Genomic DNA, 15,922 nt, shown 5'->3' with positions numbered 1-15,922 from the left:
AACTTCATTACCGCCCTCGAGTCTGTCCAGAACCATGCCGCCCGATTAATGCTAACTATTCATACACCTCAAGCATCTCGGCACTAAAAGCAAAGAATAACTTACCCGACCTGGCTAGACACCGCAAAATTGCACGTCTTAGCCTTTATCATAAAATGTGTCCCATATTTGCCTTTATATAACCTATACATCAGAAGAGCCCGTCGCATTTCCCGCCACAGCCAATGTAACGCTGTTTATCCAGTGCAAGCCCGTACCATCGCCTTACACCAGTCGTTTTTTTCACGCACAGCTCGAGACTGGAATGACCTGCCCACCGAAGTCGCCCCCATCATAGACACGCAAGCATTCAAGCGGCTCATTGAAACCATCCCATCATTACTACCCTGATATTAATAACCTTTTCATCACCCGCTGGAAAGCATTCTGCTGGACACACGCTGGAAAGCATTCTGCGAATCTCTAGGCCCTCATAAACCGCTGTCATATATCTGGAGAACAGTTCGTGGTCTTCGCTCCTTTCCGCATCAACGGCACCCTTTTAAAGCTTTGGCACTCCATCATGGAAAAACAGAACTCGAGGTGGCTGAAGAATTTTGCACGAGAGTTGCCGGGAATATTATGAACGAGAGCATCGACGCCGTGATCGTTCCTGAGACGCGATTACCAGAAATGGACATTCCGTTCACCATAGAAGAACTGGAAGGTGCGTTAGTCGCTTCTAAGCGCATGTCATCGCCAGGTCCTGATGGTATTACTTATAGTGCGTTGGGACACCCTGGACAAAAAGCCAGAAAAGAACTTTTAACATGCTTCAACAACTCCTGGCTCAGCGGCAGTGTTCCCCGAGAATGGAAAATAAGTCGATTAATACCACTTTTGAAATCGGGAAAATCACCATTGGACTTGACAGCGTACCGCCCTATTGCCCTCGCAAGCTGCCTCGGAAAAGTGATGGAAAGAATGGTTCTATTTCGTCTCGAGTGGTACTTGGAACGATACACCAAATACCCTTCTTGCATGGCAGGCTTTCGTCGGGGCCGCTCCTCCATTGACTGTGCCCTTGACTTATCGACATTTGTTCAGCAAGAAAAAAGTTGCAAGCGCATATCAGTGGCACTCTTTCTTGACCTGAAGGGTGCATATGATAATGTAGCTCACGATGCCATCCTCACTTCTCTCGCGGCAATGGGCATTGGTGGACGAATGTTTCAATGGATAAAAGATTATATAACTGGCAGGGGTTTCTTTGTACAAACATATGAGGGTACAACTGCCCAACATTACACCTACTGCGGAGTACCTCAGGGAGGTGTTTTAAGCCCCACATTGTTCAATGTGGCCCTCATTGGTCTGGTAAAGGTTCTGCCAAAGTCGATGTGCGTATCCATATACGCCGATGATATTTGCCTCTGGAGTGCTGCAGTTACTCGCCCTCAGGTGCGTGCACGAATACAGCGGGCAGCAACCCTCACAACTGCCTACCTTCAGAAACAAGGCCTAAATATATCAACTGTGAAGTGCACGTTGATAGCGTTTACACGCAAACCAATGACGCCATACTCTGTTTACATCAATGGGAAGTGTCAAATATGCACGGACGCATTGTTTCCTGGGCATAATAATCGACAGAAGTCTTTCGTGGAGCCCAAATTGTGCGTACTTAAAGAAAAAGAAGAGACTGCTATCTATTGTGCATATCATGAAATTCTTGTGCGGTAAAGCATGGGGAACTTCTGTGGCCTCCATGCTACAGCTGTACAGGGCCCTAATTCTGGGTCTACTGCGCTACAGCTTGCCGGTACTGACTAACACTTGCAAATCGAATACTCATTCATCGGAGAGTTTGCAGGGTCAGGCACTGCGTATCTGCCTAGGACTGCCCCGATGCGCTTCTACTTATGCCACAATCATGCTTGCCAAAGACCATCCAGTCAGGACATATATAATTGTGAATTGCCTCAGAGCGCACATTCGACATGCTAGCCGTGTCCCCGACCACCACTTGGCCCTTCTACCTTCCGGAAGACCACGTGCTACGTTTTCAGACGTCATAGCCAAGCACCGAAACAGCATCCCATCAGGATATACGCCAGCTGCGAGAACGGCTTGTCCTTTGTGGTGCCTCGACCAGCCGCAAGTACGTCTAGAAATTCCGGGAATCAAAAAGAAAAGCAGTCACTCCAGAGTAGCATTGAAGCAAGCAAAGCTGCTATTATTACATGAGTTGTACTTAGACCGAACGCACATATATACTGATGGGTCCGTCTCATCCAGCAGCTCATCAGGTGCCACTGTAATTCCGGCTGCAGAAATGACAATCAAGTTTAAGTTGTCGCATATGACTACATCTACGGCATCAGAGCTTGCTGCTATAAGGGCTGCTTTACAATATCTCGTTCAAGAACGTCCAGGAAAATGGGTCATATTCTGTGATTCGAAGGCAGCGCTTCAGAGTTTGAAGTCTGCCATGCGTAGGAGGAGTCATGACCAACTGGTACAAGAAATAAGACATTGCCATCATGAAGCTCTAGCACGAGGGCATGATATATATCAATGGCTGCCTGGACATATCGGTATTACCGGAAATCAATCAGGCGATGACGCAGCCCGCTCAGCCCATGAAGGAACCCGTGTAGTCCCGATTCCTCTATCAAGAAATGATGCAGCAAGACAACTTTACCTGCTGGCTCGAGATCTCACACGCACGTTCTCGTCGTCTACCAGCTTCCAAAGGTGTCAATTTTATGAACTGGATCCTTCGCTCAAGCTAAAGCTACGATCACAACTTTCCCGCTCTGATGTGACACTGTTATGCCGCCTTTGGTTGGGTGTTGCATTTACAAAGGTGTACTCCTTTCGCATTGGTATGGCAGACACTCCTACATGCGACTACTGCGGAGCTGAAGAGACCATCGAACACGTCCTGTGCAGCTGCGCTTGCTACGACACACAGCGATGCCAGCTCCGGATGGTTTTGAATCAACTTGACCCCGGACCATTTTGTGTGCAGAAGATACTAGGACCTTGGACATCTGCCTCACTTGCGCAGAAAGCGACTAAAGCACTGCTATTTTACTTAAAGTCAGCAAACCTGAGTGACCGCCTGTAGACTGTGTGTGCTCCCGAGTGTGCTCGTGATTGTGTGTACCTTCTCATCTTTCCGCAACCTCTTTTCTCCCCTTTATCCCTTCCCCAGTGCAGGGTAGCAAACCAGATGTGCGTCTGGTTAACCTCCCTGCCTTTCCTTGCATCTTTATCTCTCTTGCTCTCTCTTTTCATCACCCACCCCTTCATGTAATATCCCAACTGCGACTTTTGGGGTAATAAAACGAATGAAATGAATTAACTAAATAAGTGTCTGTTGAAAACAGACACATATATGTGAAAGCTACATATTCTGTACAGTGGTAAAGAAGCAGGTGGTAGCACAAGATTTCATTGCATGACACGAAAAAACAGGATAAAACATGCACGGATAAGGTAGATTTTAAAAAGAAATAATGAAAAGGACGTTAAAACAAGTAAAGAATCGATAGAATTTACAAAGAAACCATGTAAGCTTACAAATATTGCTGATGTGATGACTGAAGCAGAATCGTGAGTTGGGCAAGTTGATGGATGTTCATCTTAGAATATTTTTACAGCACGACGAATTGGATACAGATAGAGGAGAGACAAAGCGCTGAACTCACTACTGAAATTTATTAGGAAAAGAAAAGAACATAAATAGAGAATATAGACTCGTCAAAACTATGTGCATATGTGCATGTCTTACAACAAAGCATGATTCATGTCTTGTCTAACAAGTAAATATATTCTTCATCAAGAAGAATTATAGATGAATGACTTATGAGCTTGTTATTGGATCTAATGATATTTTCATTGTCATCAATCAACCACTCCTAAGTGATAAGATATCACATTTACCGTTGTCACTGTCATGTCGGTGCGGACGGCAGTAACTCAGCGACCGACGCCCCTCGCCGATCAAGGATCACACCGCTGATCTTCAGTTCCTGGGAGCCACCAACTGAAAAAAAAGCCCCCGGCGTTAATTTCGACTCGTATTTCTAGGCTCACTTACGTCACAGCCCCGTGGCTTGCGATAACAACGGGCCAGCACTTATCAGCACAGTCACAGTGATAAGTCATGGCGAGATCACAAACTCTGACGACCTGTAACGTCATGCTGACACTTTATGGTCTACGTCATTAATTTTGGTTTTTTGCATCCCTTATTCTGACACCGGCTGCCAGTTTTTTATGTATCGGATCCCGGCTGCAGCGGCTGCATTTCCGATGGAAGCGGAAATGTAGGCCCATGTGCTCAGATTTGGTTGCACGTTAAAGATCCCCAGGTGGTCAAAATTTCCGGAGCCTTCCACTACGACGTCTCTCATAATCATATGGTGGTTTCGGGACGTTAAACACCACAAATCAATCAATCAGTTTTTTATGTTTAATGAGACATCTGAGCTTTTCGCCCTGATAAGCAGAAAGATGAAAAAATCGGCTTACGACTTCATTCAGATATAGGTATATTGAAACGGCCGAAATTAGTTTTTAAAAATGTTATTGATAAATTTATTACTCAGAAATAAAACAGAATATCCCCACACGCTCATAGTCAGCTCGATGGTATCTGACCTAAAACAGCTGACAACAAAATGAAGCGTCGGTATAGCTAATGCATGTAATAATACTCGCGAAGTAATTGCACTGTGGTAATATACACATTACTGAGAAAATATTTTTTGATGGTCTTAAACATGTGCTGTAACGGAGACCGTATAAATATTCACCATTTTTTGTCATAAGAAGTGCTCGAAATAACTTTATTCCTTAATAAATTACACTTTGTGCAAAAACGCTGTTTAATGCAAGTGCACCGACTAATATAACAGAGTTCTAATGGCGCTCATGGCAACCTGCTAAATTATTGTACGTTATGTTTTGCTTCTATATCCCCCTAGTTTAGCGAGGCTGGCAGGCCAGCAGAGGGAAGTGGGTGGGATGATTTCAAAATTTTTTTCGATCTATCCTGGGCAGCGCACAAAATGAAACCACTTGACAGAAGGAAACAACACAAGCACTGGTCTAGGAACTGAAACTTTACTTGAAAGAAAGCATACATTTTGAAGAAAGCATGATTCTGCTACAGTTTCTCTTCAATATTAGGGTCGAGGCTTTGTATTGAAACTGAGCTGGAGTTTAAACGCTAAAAACATCGCACTGATCAAGTAGTTATGATGCTCGACTGATAACCCAGTACATCGCGGGAAACCCGGCAACGGCGTCCGCATTTCGATGAAGACGAAATGCCAGAAGTCAGTGTGCTTAGTTTTAGGTACACGTTAAAAACAAAAGCACCAGATAGCCGAAATTACAGGAACTCTCGGCTACAGATCGCTTGACACCATATCGTTGTTTTCAGAAGCAAGACACGTAACAATTACTATTGATTTAATAACTTAGTCATGCCCACCCCCTCCCCCCCCGCAAGAGTACCACGTCTTCTCCTTGCTTCTGCGTGTCGCTGTCCCTGCGCCATGTTCTCTCCTCCCCCCCCTCTTTCTATGCTTTTAGTCCTATTCTTTTAATCCCTCATTACCCCCCTTCCTCGAGAGCTACTGTTGAGGAGTCACACTCTGATGCAGACAGTGATGCAGGCTCACTTTTCCATTCTTTTCTCTTTAAGAATCACATAAAAAAAATGGAGTGGTGGGAAAGGCTGACGCGAGCGATGTGTCGATTGGGGCTACAGCTGATGCATCGTCCTATTTTTAGAATTATCTCCGTTATCATATCCGAGTTACCTCTGTTATCATGTCCTCTAAGTAGTGTTTTCGAATATAAGTATCTCGGTGTTATTTTTGCACACAATATGTCAAGGTGCAAACACATTGACTATATGTGTAACAAAGCATTGAAAAACAAGGCATTCTACGTCGCATACTGTCTATATATCCAAAAGACCCAAAGTTCCTCTTACATAAATCGCTAATTCATCCTGTACTTTACTGCGCGTCTGTTGCCCGGAACCCGTATAAGCGGTGCGAGATTCAAGAACTAGGAGTTCAGAAATAGCTAGTAAGCATCATATGTCATCGTGATGATGACATATGATTATGACATATGACATATGATACGTTACAACCAAGATTTCTCACCCTCCTTTATTGTATCTTCATTGCAAATAACTCCCCGCCATTCGGGTTATTAGAGTTCCTAAAGTTCTTCCTAAACATCATTTTGTTCACAGTTAAGCTGTCAAATAATAAGGAATACATGAACTTCGCCCCACAGTCAACGACGAGAAGCTATCGCAATCTAATTTCAAGGTCTCATTACCCGCAGTGGAGTTTTCTCCCGTTCCATCAAATACGGCAATTCGTTTCCTGGTTCTGTTCGTTGCTGCCCATCGCAGAGTTATGTAGCCCAAATCCACAACATATATATGTAATATTCGTTGAGCCCCGCCATGGTGGTCTAGTGACTAAGGTGACCCGCAGGTCGCGGGATCAAATCCCGGCTGCAGTGGCTACATTTCCGATGGAGGCGGAAATGTTGTAGGCCCGTGTGCTCAGATTTGGGTGCACTTTAAAAAAAAACCCAGGTGGTCGGAATTTCCGGAGCCCTCCACTACGGCATCTCTCATAATCATATGGTATTTTTGGGACGCTAAACTCCACATATATCAATCAATCAATATTCGTTGATCTGTTTGCAAATGATGTTTTTTCTATGTTCTGATATTTTGGCGTGAATGTTCACAGGACGTTAATATGCTATCTGTTTGCGTTATTCTCATTGTTTTAGTTGTATGTAGTAATAGTGCGTCATAGTAGTAGGTAGCCACCTTGACGGCTGGACTAGAGGAGCGGCAAGCAAGCACTCATTTGAATTGAGGAGAAAAGCCGCGCACGTTAATCATAAATAAAAATATAGTTCTTTCAGATCAAATAACCTACAGATACGAGTATGGGTGACGCGATATCCAATAAAATGTGTTCTGAATTTGATGCTTCCTAAACAGAACTAGTATCAGAAGGACGCACTTTGAGCACTATCTGACCAGAAAGGGTTGCCATGTTAAACTCGCCGGGCGTAACCTTCTTGGTTTTAGCAAGGTTTAGCGAGGGTTGGTCCGCAGTGCCTTGAGCTAGCGGTGGTGAAAGGTGGGAACTAGGCACGAAGCGCAGATCGTAAGAAAGTGCGCGTGTGCCACTCCTTTAATCCGGCCGTGCCACCTCTCGTTTAGTTTTTGGTATCTCCGCTGGATGGCGGCACTTCTATATGAATAATATATGATGAATAAATGCGAGATGGTGGCACTTGGAGTGTTCACTTGATGGACGGACGGATGAACAGACGCATGGACGAAAAGACAGATGCATGGACGAACGAATGCAAGAACGGATGGACGGATGGACGCACGCACTGAGGAATGAATGGACGCATTGACTGACGCACGAACGGATGAACGGACGGCCGCACAGACGGACGCATAGATGGACGGAAGCAAAAAAGAACAGACGGACGGAAGAGCGGACAGATTGACGGATGTTTTGCCCCACTCGTAATCATGCACTCCGTGGATATGCTGTGATTTTTTAACACGCACCTCAACTCAAGTACATCGTTGAGGTATGTAGCGCGACAGCTAAAGCAAACAAGACAAGCTTTACGTAATACTAATGCAGGAAATGATGTGCCGAGAAAACGAGAAATAACCACTTACTACGGAAACAGTGTTCCGAGCGACGTGCGTTATCAACCTAATAGTCAGGAGCTCCTTAGTCGAAGAACCCGGTGACTTTGCTCTTTTGCCTTCGGGACGAGTTGTCGCTCGTCTTTCAGGCCTTGAGCACGAACTTTGGTGAAGATCCTTCAAAGTGAAGCATTTCTTTGCGTACTGCAGGCACTTTCTATCTATCTATCTATCTATCTATCTATCTATCTATCTATCTATCTATCTATCTATCTATCTATCTATCTATCTATCTATCTATCTATCTATCTATCTATCTATCTATCTATCTATCTATCTATCTATCTATCTATCTATCTATCTATCTATCTATCTATCTATCTATCTATCTATCTATCTATCTATCTATCTATCTATCTATCTATCTATCTATCTATCTATCTATCTATATCTATCTATCTATCTATATCTATCTATCTATATCTATCTATATCTATCTATCTATATCTATCTATCTATCTATATCTATCTATATCTATCTATCTATCTATCTATCTATCTATCTATCTATCTATATCTATCTATCTATCTATATCTATCTATATCTATCTATCTATATCTATCTATCTATCTATATCTATCTATATCTATCTATCTATATCTATCTATCTAACTATATCTATCTATATCTATCTATCTATATCTATCTATCTATCTATCTATATCTATCTATCTATCTATATCTATCTATCTATCTATCTATCTATATCTATCTATCTATCTATCTATATCTATCTATATCTATCTATCTATCTATCTATCTATATCTATCTATCTATATCTATCTATCTATATCTATCTATCTATCTCTATCTATCTATCTATCTATCTATCTATCTATCTCTATCTATCTATCTATCTATCTATCTATCTATCTCTATCTATCTATCTCTATCTATCTCTATCTATCTATCTATCTATCTCTATCTATCTCTATCTATCTATCTATCTATCTATCTCTATCTATCTATCTATCTATCTCTATCTATCTCTATCTATCTCTATCTATCTATCTATCTATCTATCTATCTATCTATCTATCTATCTAATCTGGCTTGGCTGGGCGTGGCAGGTGGGCAAGTACTCCGCTGTTGACCGGCAAGTCGCGGGATCAAATGCCGGCGGCGGCGGCTGCATTTTCGATGGAGGCGAAAATTTTGTAGGCCCGTGTGCTCAAATTTGGGTGCACGTTAAAGAACCCCCGGCTGCTAAAATTTCCGGAGGTCTTCACTACGGTGTCTCTCATAATCATGTGGTAATTTTGAGACGTTAAACCCTACATATCAATCAATTTGGTGAATACCAAAATTAACTTTGGAGGGTAAGATGCTTTGACGAATATGACTTGTTGGTCATAACATAATAAACGTGACAAACACGTCACGTGCGGGATGAAACACTTTCCGCCATGCGCATCTGGCACATACCCGTAACCACGTGTCATGGTGTGCGGGCGTGCGCCACAGGTAATAGACAGATTATGACTACCCTGTAATGACGAGAATATACATATCTAATTTAAACGTAAGTGTGTTATAAAAACTGACATCGGCAACATTGACCTGATGAATGCGATGAATCGATGTCAGGGGAGCCCAAGAATTCTGCATGGCACTGAAGTATTGCAGCTCTAAGTCTCGCCAGGTCTTGCAAGTGCTTTTGAAATATACCGTGATGTTCATGAAACGTCAGTCGTGGTTGCTCTACTGGCTATCTAATTTCCTAAACATTAGATTTGTACTCCTATGCTAGAGCTTTTACGTCGGTATCGCCTCACTCTTAGTAGACTCCATCCACTTATGTTTATAAATGCAGCACTGTCAAGGAGTACCATCCTTGCGAACACAAGCGCCACATATCAGCTTACCGGTCCTGGTGTTGCTGTTACCCATGCTGTTGTTGTCATCGTTACGCTAGGGGAATCGACTGGCTGTACAAAACATAAGCGACTGTTCAACATATGTCTATGTGTACAACATTTGTACATAACTTTAACGTAATTCGGTAATGTTTCACTGAATAAAATATTTACAGCACCGTACCCTTCCTTCCGCGTGCTTCCTGTAACATCGAGTCGCGAGATGCGTAAGGTCTGCCAAATTTTTGTGGTGGGGCTCTACTCTCAAACTGACAATTTTTGAGCAGCGAACAGTAATTCCTATGTGGAAAACAATGAAAACCTTCAATGAAAGGTGACAAATAAATTATGAAAGCGGGAAATCTCAAGTGACCTCACTAGAAGATCAGATGGAAACATGAAAAAGAGCTAATCGGTGACAAGGGTATAATCCATAGTGTATCAATTATTGGAAAACCATACGTTGAGCGCGCTCGGCGTCCCTCCGTCCCGAAGACAGACCAACGCGGTGCTGTCTAGGTAACGTCTGTGGCGCAAAATACAGCATGTCGCATTTCGCGCCGGTTGCCATCACGCCGCGTCGAAGAACGCTGGTCACGCCTGGCGTCATACTATGGAGTGCTCGTGTTTTGCTAGCGTAGCGTCGCTGCACCCAGCGTGCGCGCACGTCACGTTAGGTTAGAGCATAGTGGGCCCTTCATGATGCGTTCGCCGCCGTTTCGCAAGCTCCACGTATACCAAACTCGGTATCACTTGTCGTGAATAGACGACAAGGGTAAATGACACGTCCACACATGATAATCATGACATGGAAGTTATGTACGGCATAATTTACCTCCGCGTCGTAACGTTGTCTTGATATTGATGTGATATATCAACCTTCCTCATTCGTGCTTCGCACATCATCAATTCCCAGTGTACTTGGGATCTGGCAATTTTTCTAAACACAACATTGTGCTTGTCGAAAACTCTAATATCCGCCCACGTGGGACTCAATCTAACGCTGCTTCAAAAGCCGTAAAAGCTTACTAATTACTGGCTTTTCAAGGCCTGACCACACGCATTTGGTGCAGGGAGTCAGCGCGTGGAATCGCACCTCGTCTCGTGCCCCCGCTGCAGCGTGTCAGCGCACGGCGCTCTCTTTCCGGTACTAAGAGAGTGCCGCGCCGCGCTGGATTTGATTGGATTGGATAAACTTTTATTTGGTCCTCTAAAACACAGATCACTGTGTTGCGGGCAGCTCCCACGTGAGGACTGAGATGCCAAGCTCCTCAGCCACCTCGCGGGCTTGGTGGACAGCCCAGAGCTGATCTGCCAAGGACGAGCTGCGGATTGCCGCCTCCCATCTGGCAGAGGTGATGTTCGATAAATGAGCGAATTTAGTGCACTGCCAGAGCATGTGTTCTAATGAAGCTATTTCCCCACAATGTGGACAAAGATTACTTGGGTATAGGTCAGAGTACATGATGTGTAACATTTTCAAAGTAGGGTACATCCGCGTTTGCAAAAGCCTTAATGTAAGTGCTTGGGGCCGGGTTAGATTTTTGTGAGGTGGAGGGAAAATCCTTCTAGACAGGTAGAAATGTTTAGTGAGCTCGTTATGTGTTGTAAGAATTTCCCGGTTATCCCCTTCACCGGTAGAACGCATCCCCGGGGAGGCGCGGTTGGAGAGTTCTCGCGCCGCCTCGTGTGCTGCTTCATTGAGATTGGGAGGGGAATCCTTGATCTGCCCAAGGTGAGCTAGAAACCAACTCAGAAGATGATGCGTTATGTTCTTGCCTTGCAGTATTCTCAGCGTTTGTTGAGAGACTGTCCCCTTGGCGAACGCCCGTAGTGCTGCCATGGAATCACTGAAGACGACTTCAATGTTATCCATCTTGAGTGCTAAGGCGATGGCCACCTGTTCCGCAATGATTGGGTCTTTCGTCCTGACCGTCGCTGAGTTGACGACATGGCCAGCCCCATCGACCACCACTGCCACAAACGCTTTCCCATTGGCGTAGGAAGCCGCGTCAACAAATGTGACCCCTCGTTCCTCGTTTGAGACTTGACGAAGTATAGTCCTGGCCCTCGCTACTCTTCTTCCGACGTTGTGTTCTGGATGCATGTTTCTTGGTATAGGAGACACCGTGATATTCTCCCTGACGTGATCGGGGATATCATTGTAATTGCGTCTGATTGCCATTGGGTGTTGGCCCAGCTCCTGCAGGATCATTCTCCCCGACCTTGTTGTAGATAACCTTGCAAACTGTGCTCTCTCTTGGGCTTCTGCTATTTCTTCGAGCGTGTTGTGAATGCCGAGCTCGAGCAGACGCTCGGTGCTGGTATGTATGGGTAGGCCCAGGACCTTCTTGATAACTTTCCTGAGGAGCACATTTAGTGTCTCAGACTTTGCTCTTGACCAGTTGTGCATTGCTGCCTCGTACGTGAAGTGGCTTAGAACAAACGCATGCATCAACCTGATAAGGTTGTCTTCCTTGATCCCATTTCTTTTGTTGGCCACTCTGCGTATGAGGTGCACCGCACTGTCTGTTTTCCAAGTTAACTTGGCTATAGATTTGCTGTTGGCGCCGATAGACTCTATCAGCATGCCCAGGACTTTGATGGAGTCGATCCTCTGGATGGCATCCCCTTGATTTGTATGGAGGTGGATGTCTATCTGGTTTAACGGCTTCCATCCCCTGGGCTTCGGTCCCCGGCGTGCAGTCCGATACAGTAAAAGTTCTGACTTACTCGAGGAGCACTTGAGCCCGGAAGGACGAAGGTACTCTTCTACGGTGTCAATCGCCTTTGCAGAGCGCTTTCAATCTGCCCCTCGCTCCCACCTGTGCACCAGATGGTAATGTCATCTGCGTAGATGCTGTGCTTCAATCTTTCAATTCTCGATAATTTCTTTGACAGTACAATCACGGCAATGTTGAACAGCATCGGTGAAATCACTGCCCCTTGCAGCGTGCCCCTTGCTTCTAGTTCGATTGCTGCTGTCTCGATATCTGCAATCTTCATCACGGCTTTCCGATGTGTAAGAAAGAACCATACGTAGTCATAGAAGGCTTTCCCCAGATTAAGCTTGGAAATTGCTTCGAGTATGAATTAGTGGTGGATGTTGTCAAACGCTTTTTCTAGATCTAGGCACAGAATGGCTCTCACGTCTCTGGTTTCATTGTCGATGACCTGGTGTTTGATAAGCTTCAGTGCATCTTGTGTGGATAGCCCTACCCTAAATCCAACCATATTGTGTGCATATATGTCGTTATCTTCCAAGTACTTGTTTATCCTGTGCAGTATGGCATGTTCTGCAACCTTGCCGATACATGATGTCAAGGATATTGGCCTCAAGTTGTCCAAGTTAGGGGGCTTTCCTGGCTTAGGAATAAGGATCGTGCTGGCCAGCTTCCACTGCTCTGGCACCCTGCCTTCTTTCCACGCTGCATTTATCATATCTTTCAGGGTTTCAATGGAATCGTCATCAAGGTTACGAAGGGCCTTGTTTGATATACCGTCCGGGCCAGGGGCCGACCTGCCGTTGAGATTATGCAAGGCTCTTCTGATCTCCTCGATGTTAAAGTCGCCCTCAAGACCTGGACTGGGCCTGCCCTGGTACTGTCTACTTGGTGGTGCCAATACTCTTTTGATTGGGAGGTACTTATGCACGAGCCGCTGCACAACTTGCTGTTCTGTAGTGCGCCCTATCTCTTTATGCAAAATTCGAGCGATAACATGCTTTTGATTTGTTTTGGTGGTGTTTTCGTTCAGGAGATGCTTCAACATATTCCATGTCTTGCCATTGCGCATCTAACCATTGACAGAGTTGCAGATTTCATCCCATTGCTGCCTAGATAGTGCGCGACAATGTTCCTGGACTGATCTGTTTACTTCAGCTATCTTTTTCCTCAGTCTTCGGTTCAGGCGCTGACCCTTCCAACGGTTCAGTAGTGCTTGCTTTGCCTCAAGAAGATGAGCGAGCCGGCTATCCATTCTTTCAACCGGAACATCTGTAGTAATGGTGGAAGAGACGGATTTGATGTCATCTTTGTTCTGTTTGACCAACTGCTCCAAGTCTTGTCTGTGGCCATCTTGGCGCCGCGCTGGAAGCTCTGCGCTGACGCACTGCAAAAGTTACGAGTGGTCTAATAAATATGATAGTCTTTCTTGGGTTACTTCAACGCAAAAATTTTGGTCTGTTTGACTCTCTGTACATCAGTCTGTTAGTCTACCGTAACGATGCCCCAAACGGCCCCCGATTGCTATCCTAAACGGCTAATCCCATCCGCAACGCCCACCTACATTGCTCAAGTGTATGCGTTCATACTTGTGCTATTGTGAATTGAAAAAATTGACGGCAGATCTACGAGGTGAATGATGATGAGATTGGGCGCGCTTCCTCGCCACTTACCATTGTCGAATGTTTTCAAGATCTGCTTCGCGACGTTGACGTGCTGCCTCGGCCTCTCGTTCCCGTACGGAAGGATCTTGCCGACGCTGACGTGCCGCTGCAGCTTCTTGTTCACGTACGGCGGGATCTTGCCGACGCTGCCTTGTTGATGTGGCTTCTTGTTCCCGTACAGCAGGATCTTGCCGACGCTGACGTGCCGCTGCAGCTTCTTGTTCACGTACGACGGGATCTTGCCGACGCTGCCTTGTTGATGTGGCTTCTTGTTCCCGTACAGCAGGATCTTGCCGACTCTGGCATGCCGCTGCAGCTTCTTGTTCACGTACGACGGGATCTTGCCGACGCTGCCTTGCTGATGTGGCTTCTTGTTCCCGTACAGCAGGATCTTGCCGACGCTGCCTTGCTGATGTGGCCTCTCGTTCCCGTACGGAAGGATCTTGCCGACGCTGACGTGCCGCTGCAGCTTCTTGTTCACGTACGGCGGGATCTTGCCGACGCTGCCTTGTTGATGTGGCTTCTTGTTCCCGTACAGCAGGATCTTGCCGACGCTGACGTGCCGCTGCAGCTTCTTGTTCACGTACGACGGGATCTTGCCGACGCTGCCTTGTTGATGTGGCTTCTTGTTCCCGTACAGCAGGATCTTGCCGACTCTGGCATGCCGCTGCAGCTTCTTGTTCACGTACGACGGGATCTTGCCAACGCTGCCTTGCTGATGTGGCTTCTTGTTCCCGTACAGCAGGATCTTGCCGACGCTGCCTTGCTGATGTGGCCTCTCGTTCCCGTACGGAAGGATCTTACCGACGCTGACGTGCCGCTGCAGCTTCTTGTTCACGTACGGCGGGATCTTGCCGACGCTGCATTGCTGATGTGGCTTCTTGTTCCCGTACAGCAGGATCTTGGCGGCGACGTCGCGCAGCTTCCCGGCGCGCTTCTGCCTCGCGTGCTCTCACTTCAAGTTCCTGTCTGCGAGTGCTCACCACCGCTGCCGTGCGCGCCCGCCTTTCAGCGTCCTTATCTATACGAGCAGACACAGATGGCAACGAGCATCGGCAACTACAAACCTGTATCGATATGGTTTTGCTTATAAAACCCTTGCTTTAGAAAACACCTGGCGTCTTTCGTTAAACAGCTGGCGTCTTCTTTTTGTTTTGCTGTAGAAACAGCTGGCGTCTTTTCGTTTTGCTTTTAGAAAACATCAGACGTCTTTCGTTGGTTTATTTCATCAATCAACGGCGTTTTGAACAAAAAATTTTTATTGTTTAATCACGCACAGGAGAAATCTCACCAGGCACTACCTTGGATGTAAACAATGGCTGCTACTGGGAATGAGAGACAGCAGAAGTCGGCATTTAACACTTCTACTTCTACTAACGTTTTCTACTGGAACATGCCAATGGTTGCCAATGGAGAATGAGAGACAGGCGAATTTGGCTTTTAGTTAACGCGCACGCTGCGAATTTTTTTATTGTTCAACAACGCACAGGAGAAATCTCCTACGGGCACCACCTTAGAGGTTAAAGCGTAAGACTGGTTACACACTGCGACTACGACTACGAGGGACGAACGGGTACCGCTATAAGGAGCTTCGCCCCCAAAAGCAGTTATTGCGCATACCTGATACACCATAACAACGCGTCTATATTTTGTCTGTATGTCTTTACACTAGAGAAGAAGTACATAGGTAATTCTAAGCACCCTAGCGTTTATTACGCTGCGCAGACAAGGCAACGCTATGCTCGTAAATACAAGTGTTTGCAATGCTTTGCTGAGACCACACGGTGATGGCACCTGCCCGTCGCATTGCGTTCTACACCTTATCCTCTCCGAGACAGGAGCGCACACCTTTCTTAGTTTTTGATGATAACTGCCAGATAGCGCTCGTGTCTAACGTGCCTCG

Source organism: Rhipicephalus microplus, chromosome 8, assembly GCF_043290135.1.
Source record: "Rhipicephalus microplus isolate Deutch F79 chromosome 8, USDA_Rmic, whole genome shotgun sequence".
Classification (NCBI taxonomy): domain Eukaryota; kingdom Metazoa; phylum Arthropoda; class Arachnida; order Ixodida; family Ixodidae; genus Rhipicephalus; species Rhipicephalus microplus.
Note: the sequence above shows the minus strand (reverse complement) of the source record.